Here is an 8,278-nt window from a genome sequence, read left to right on the forward strand (position 1 = left end):
TTCCTCAAAACAGCCACCACACCTACATATTATGGCATTTTCATAGCCATTTCGAGATATATTGCCATGCAACTTTCATCATCATCATATACATGACTTGAGCATTCATTATCATATTGCTTTGCATGATCGTAAGATAGCTAGAATGATACTTTCATGGCTTGTTTTTTTATATATCTTTGCCAAGCTAGATCATTGCACATCCAGGTACACCGCTACAGGCATTCATATAGAGCCACATTTTGTTCTAGTATCAAGTTGTAATTTTGATTTGTAAGTGAGTATAAGTGTGATGATCATCATATTCATTACTAGAGCATTGTCCCAGTGAGGAAAGGATGGTGGAGACCATGATTCCCCCACAAGTCAGGATGAGAAAAAATAAAAAGAAAAAGCAAAAAGCAAAAAGCAAAAAAGAATGAGAGAAAAAAAGAGAAGGGGCAATGTTACTATCCTTTTACCACACTTGTGCTTCAGAGTAGCGCCATGCTTTTCATATGGAGAGTCTCCTATGTTGTCACTTTCATATACAAGTAGGATTTTTTCATTATAGAACTTGGTTTATATATTTCGATGAAGGGCTTCCTCAAATGCCCGAGGTCTTGAGCAAGCAAGTTGGATGCACACCCACTTATTTTTCATATTGAGCTTTCATACACGTATAGCTCTAAGTACATCCGTTGAATGACAATCCCTATTCCTTGCATTGACATCAATTGATGGTCATCTCCATAGCCCGTTGATTAGCCGCGTCGATGTGAGACTTTCTTCCTTTTTTTCTTCTCCATATTAATCTCTACCACTATATTTTATTCCACCCACAGTGCTATATCCATGGCTTGCGCTCATGTATCGCGTGGGGGTTGAAAAGGCTGAAGCATGTTACAAAGTATGAAGCAATTGCTCTGCTTGTCATTGGGGTTGTGCATGATAAATACTTTATGTTAAGAAGATGGAGAATCACAAGGCTATATGATTTTGTAGGGATAATGTTCTTTAGCATTGATATTTTGGAAGACATGATTGTTTGTTGGGATGCCTGAGTATTGGTGTCTTTATATCAAATTATAGACTATTGCTTTGAATCACTCGTGTCTTAATAGTCATGCCATGATTAGATTATATGATCAAGATTATGCTAGGTAGCATTCCACATCAAAAATTCTCTTTCTTATCAATTACCTACTCGAGGACGAGTAGGAATTAAGCTTGGGGATGCTGATACGTCTCCGCCATATCTATAAATTTTGATTATTTCATACCAATATTCTATAACTTTCATGTACTTTTGGTAATAATTTATATTATTTTTGGGACTAACATATTGATCCAGTGCCCAGGCTAGTTCCTATTTGTTGCATGTTTTTTTGTTTCGCAGAATATCCATATCAAACAAAGTCCAAACGCAATAAAATTTTATGAAGATTTACTTTGGAATATATGTGACTTTTGGGAAGAAGAATCAATGCAAGGCGGTGCTCGAGGGGACCACGAGGCACCAGGGCGCACCCAGATGTGTTGTGGGCACCTCGTAAGTCGGTTTCTTCCCTTCTTTCGCCGCAAGAAAGGTAATTTATGAATAAAATCCTCTCAAAATTTCAGCCCAATCGGAGTTACGGGTCTCCAGGAATTTAAGAAAATGTGAAAGGCCAAAAAAACAGGAACGCGAAACAGAAGAGAATAGAGAGAGAGAGAGAGAGAGAGAGAGAGAGATCCAATCTTGGAGGGGCTCTCACCCCTCCGGGTGCCATGGAGGCTAAGGACCAGAGGGGAAAATCTCCTCTCATCTAGGAGACAGTCCAAGCAAGAAGAAGGAGGGGGACTCTCCCCCTCTCCCCCGGTGGTGTCGGAACACCGACGGGGCAACCATTGTGACAGCGATCTACACCAACAACTTCACCGATGTCACCACCAACTCTCTCCCCCTCTATGCAGCGGTGTAACGCCTCTTATCTCTGCTGTAATATCTACTTAAACATGGTGTTTAATGCTACATATTATTATTCAATGATGTGTTTCCATCCTATGATGTTTGAGTAGATTCGTTTTGTCCTATGGGTTGATTGATGATCATGATTGGTTTGAGTTGTATGTTTTATTTTCATGTTGCCCTATGGTGCCCTCCATGTCGTGCAAGCATGTGGGATTCCCATTGTAGGGTGTTGCAATACGTTCATGATTCTCTTATAGTGGGTGGCGAGAGTGACAGAAGCTTATACCCGAGTAAGGAGGTTGTTGCGTATGTGAGTAAAGAGGACTTGTTACTTAATGCTATGGTTGGGTTTTACCTTAATGATCTTTAGTAGTTGCGGATGCTTGCTAGAGTTACAATCATAAGTGCATATGATCCAAGTACGAAAAGTATGTTAGCTCATGCCTCTCCCTCATATAAAACTGCAATAATGATTTCTGGTCTAGTTATTGATTGCCTAGGGACAAATCTTTCTCTTTGTGTTACAGAAAGCTCTCTACTAAAACCAACTTAATTGTTTCTTTATCTAAACAACCCCTAACTTTTATTTATGTTTTCTTTATTATCTTGCAAATTACTCGTAGTTTTATTCTCGCAATGTAATTCTAGTTTTATACTTGTTCTAGGTAAAGTGAACGTGAAGTGTGCGTAGAGTTGTATCGGTGGTCGATAGAACTTGAAGGGAATATTAAATCTACCTTTAGCTCCTCATTAGGTTCGACACTCTTACTTATCGAGAAAGGATACAATTGATCCCTATACTTGTGGGCTATCAATAATCATCATCGTCTTCATCGTTCGATGCACACAATCATATATTACTTCTTACTCGACAATGCCCTATAGAGTTAAACATTAATGGCGAATAGATTTATTTGGAAACAACTCCATGCCATTTAAATTGGACTTGCCTCTCAACAGTATGTCCATAAATAGACCATAGACCCTGACCATGGACCATAGTATATCATTCGATATGTAGTTGAACAACGAAAATTATGCTATTCTTATACCAAGCTTCCGAGGGATTGGCACGTGTGCGCCGACTTGACCAACAAAATTTTAACCTTAGGTTTTCATCCCTGAATTTGAGCTTTGAACCAACACCTTCATTAAGGGCATGACTTACGTACTCGACTTTGCTTGTTCTATCAGAAGACAAGATCATGGGTTTACACCCGAGGAATCTTCATACTTGTCAAAACCATTGCTATCAAGAACCTCTCTATTGGTTGGAGATTTAGCACTATCTGGATGCCTGCATTGAAAGAGCCCAATACATGCTCTTGCATCCGACAATTTTCACACCACCCTTTGACCCCATCGCTGACAGAGGGAGGACGAGTGGATGAATGATTTTCCATTGCACCACCTCATCCATGCGCAACCATTTACGTTGATCATCGGGTCGAGATAACGACTATCGTCGTCACGACGCCCCACGAAACCACTTAATCCCCCCACCGCATTAGAGCACCACCATCAGATTGATCTGCAATGAGGCCACCTCTTTAGCAACCTCCGCCTCCCTGCATCGATCAGGATGACATGCAACATCTACAACCACCATCTAGTAGTTGAGCTTTGATAACCCACAAGTATAGGGGATCACAACAATTTTTGAGGGTATAGTATTCAACCCAAATTTATAGATTCGACACAAGGGGAGCCAAAGAATATTTGAAGGTATTAGCGGCTGAGTTGTCAATTCAACCACACCTGGAGATTAATTATCTGTAGCAAAGTGATCAGTAGCAAAGTAGTTTGATAGTTTTGATAATAGTAGCAGCAGTAACGGTAACAGTGATAGCAATAGTTTTGTAGCAAGTGTAACCGTGATGATAGTAGTAGTAACTTAGCAAGAACAATATAAGGTAAATTCGTAGGCATTGGATCGGTGACTTGTTGGATGATATTCATCATGAGACAGTTATAACCTAGGGCGATACGGCACTAGCTCCAATTCATCAATATAATGTAGGCATGTCTTCCGTAAATAGTCATACGTGCTTATGGAAAGAACTTGCATGACATCTTTTGTCCTACCCTCCCATGGCAGCGGGGTCCTACTGGAAACTAAGGGATATTAAGGCCCCCTTTTAAGAGAGAACCGGAACAAAGCATTAACACATAGTGAACACATGAACTCCTCAAACTACGGTCATCATCGGGAGTGGTCCCGATTGTTGTCACTCAAGGGTTGCCGGATCATAACACGTAGTAGGTGACTATAACTTGCAAGATCGGATCTATAACATGGATATAATGGTGATAACATAAACGGTTCAGATCTGAAATCATGGCACTCGGGCACAAAGTGACAAGCATTAAGCATGGCAAAGTCATAGCAACATCAATCTTAGAACATAGTGGATACTAGGGATCAAGCCCTAACAAAACTAACTCGATGACATGATGAATCTCATCCAACTCCTCACCGACCAGCGAGTCTACAAAGGAATTACTCACTCTCGGTGGGGAGCATCATGGAATTGGCGATGGAGAAGGGTTGGTGATGACGAAGAACGAAGATCCCCCTCTCCGGATCCCCAAATGGACTCTAGATCTAGCCTCCCAATGAAGAACAGGAGGTGACGGCGGTTCCGTCTCGTGGATCGCAATAATTCTTTCTCCCTGGTTTTTTCTCTAGAAAAACAGGATTTTATAGCGTTGGTTTCAGGGTCTGCGGGGCCACCAGGTGGGGACAACCCACCTGGGCGCGCCTGGTGAGGGGAGCGCGTCCTGGTGGGTTGTGCCCACCCAGGTGCCCCCCTTCTGTAGGTCTTGGCTCCAGAAATTCTTATATATTATTTGAAAATTCCTCGCAAAGTTTCGTTCCATTCCGAGAACTTTTATTTCTGCACAAAAACAACACCATGATAGTTCTGCTGAAAACAACATCAGTCCGGGGTTAGTTTCATTCAAATCATGCAAATTAGAGTCCAAAACAAGAGAAAAAGCATTACGGAAAGTAGATAAGTTGGAGGCGTATCAACTCCCCCAAGCTTAAACCTTTGCTTGTCCTCAAGCAATTCAGTTGATAAACTGAAAGTGAAAAATAAAAACTTTAATGAATTCTTTTGCTCTTGTTTGCATAAATAAGCTTAAACAACACTCATGTTTTCAGCCAACATTATAACTAACCATGCCGACAATAACTCTTAAAGATAATATTAACTCATATCAATGACACAATCAGCTAGCGAGCAATAATAAGACATCTCAAACGGCAACATGTTGTCAAAACAACCATGATATAGTATGACAATAGTGGTATCTCGCTAGCCTTTTCTAAGACCGCAAAACATAAATGCAGAGCACCTCCAAAGTCCAAGCATCAACTAAACATTGTAATTTATGGTAGAAAAGATCCAGTAATGATGCACCCAACATTAGCTACACACAATGCATAAGTCATGACAGCTGTGCTCTCAGGTTCTAGCGCTTGTTTTAGAAGGTGATGACACAACATAAAAGTAAATAGATAGTCCCTTCGCAGAGGGAAGATTTGCAGAGGTACCAGAGCTCAAGTTTTTAAAACAGAGATAAATGATATTTTGAAACATGCATCCTTCTCATTTACTTCACGACCATCAGTTATCAATATCTCCCATGCTAAACAAGCTAGTGGTGGTTCCCAAGCAATAAAAGTAAAGGTTTACTCCCCCTCCACCAACAATCACATTCCACGATTTGTCCGAAACAACGGCTGCTGTCCAAACCAACAACAGTCCCGGGGGAGTTTTGTTTAATTATTTGCATTATTGAGTTCGGGACTGGGCATCCCTATTACCGCCCTTTTCTCGTCCGATGGCGAGTGAATAAACACTCGACCTGAGAATAACCCGCTTAGCATGGAAGATAATGACCACCTCCTATCATTCCATGAACGATCTAGGCACACAAAAAAGATATTTTTTAGAAGTTTTTAGAGGTGACACATGCAAATTTACTTAGGACGGCAGGGTAATACCGCATATAGGTAGGTATGGTGGACTCATCTGGAATAACTTTGGATTTAAGGTTTTTGATGTACAAGTAGAATTCCCACTTAGTACAGGCGAAGGCTAGCAATTAGATTGAGAAGTGGCCAGCTAGAGAGCAACAACGATCATGATCATGCATTATGCATAAGTAACATTGGACACTAGCATGAGTAGGATATGATCACCATGAACATAAAATATCATAGAGGCTATGTTGGTTTTGATTCAATTACATGCATGAACATGTGCCAAGTCAAGCCACTCGAACATTCAGAGGAGGATACCATATCATCATACTACATCACAATCATTTTAACGCAATGTTGATATCCAAGATAAATCATTATTCACTCCCAGCTACTTATGCATGGCATGAGAAACTATAATCTCTAATTGTCATTGCAAACATGTTTAATCATAATGGGCTGACTCATGGATACTAGGTTAAACATATTTACACAAACAGAACAAGTCGAGTTCATACCAGTTTCTCTCTGCCACGACCAGTTCATTGAATATCGTCATTATTGCCTTTCACTTGCACGATCGAACGATGTGAAAATAATAATAGTGCAAGAGTGCTGTGGACTAAGATGGAATCTGCAAACATTTTATTCAACAGGAGAAGGCAAGGTAAATTGGGCTCTTTATTAGTTCAACAGTTATTCATATGAGAGCCACTCAACATTTTCATTGTGGTCTTCTCCTTGGTGCAACTCGAATAAAAAAGAAAAGAAATTCAGAGAAACACACTGAAATATTTTTGGAGTTTTTAGTTTTCTTGAACAAGCAAATAAAAGGGAAAAGCAAAAACGGGAAAAACTATTTACACGGGAAAGCTCCCAACAAGCAAAAGAAGAACAAGGAAATCTTTTTGGGTTTTCTTTTTAATATTATAGCTAAGCATGCATATAAAGTAAACTAACTACAACTAATTTTTTTGGTTTTTCTAAAATTTTCAAACACACAAGAAGAAAGCAAGAAAAATTAATCTAAGCATGGATGATACAATAAAAAAGTGCGAACACCGACAAGATGAATAAGTGGACATGAATGTAATGTCGGTGGGAAACACATACTCCCCCAAGCTTAGGCTTTTGTCCTAACTTGGTAATCGATCAGTATCCTGGATAGTAGTTAGGGTACTGAGGAGCGGGCATCCACTGATCCCACTGTGAAGACTCCTCCACTGCCTCTACAACAGCCTGAGCGTTCCGGTAGGCGCTGATGTCCGCAGGCATAATCCTATATCCGCCCCTGGTGACAGAATCAAACAAAGCATCAGCAGGCAGTGGAATAATATCATGAGTTTCAATGCTAAAAACCAGGTTATAAGGAATAGAATGTTAGGAGATTTATCATCAGTAAAATGGTGGTGATCCATGGTAGCACGGTCTAAGTAAACCTTGGTCAGAGGGTAATCATGATGGCGTATCTCAACCTTGAAGTGAGCCGCCAAACGAGTAGCATAAATCCCACCATGAATTTTACCCTTGGATTCATTAAGGTGGAGGCGACGAGCCACAATAGCTCCCAAGCTATAAGTGTTGTCGCCCTCTAATGCACGAGCAAAACAACAAGGTCTAGTGAGCTAAGTGCACCCACCTTCTCCCTAGCAAGCAAGCATTTTGCAATGAAAAGAGCAAATTAATGAACAGTAGGAAAATGCAAGCCAGCGGCAGTGATAGCTGACACCCCTCTCTCATCTCCCACTGTCAAAGTATGATAAAGGCCTCAAACTCAGCCATCCTAGGCTCGGCTAAGCTCCCATCAGAAGGGATCATGCATATGTCACAAAATTCAGTAAGTGCTATCTGATGGTTTTCAACATATAAATCAAAGCTCACTTCAGGAGGATTATTCCTTGGAAAGAAAGTAAAGCTTTTAACAAAGATGTTTGTGAGGATTTGGTGCTATTCACACTCATCTGCAATGAAGTCGGTGAGGCCGGCATTGGCAGCATATTTTGCGAACCCCTGAAGGATTCCAACTTCTTCCAGGAACGGGGTGTGCGGCCATTCACACGGCCGTACCTCCGCCAACCTCTGAGGATGGAGATCACTATCAGACGACTCCCCAATAACACCCTTGGAGTTCTTCTTAGAGCCAAACTTCCTAAAGATATTCATGGTTTTCCTATGAACAAAATTCTGAAATTTATTAGCCCACAAATTTTTTTCAACAAAACTTCACAAAAATGATACCAACTACTCATAGAGATACATAGATGCCATAACAAGAATTCAAACTGCTTAGAACACTAAGAATTCAACATGCAAGCACATCTACAGCAGCACCAAGAGTAGTTAATTATTCAAAA

The sequence above is a fragment of the Triticum urartu genome, chromosome 6A (genome assembly GCF_056163025.1).
Source record: "Triticum urartu cultivar PI428250 chromosome 6A, HENAU_Tu73, whole genome shotgun sequence".
NCBI classification, from domain to species: domain Eukaryota; kingdom Viridiplantae; phylum Streptophyta; class Magnoliopsida; order Poales; family Poaceae; genus Triticum; species Triticum urartu.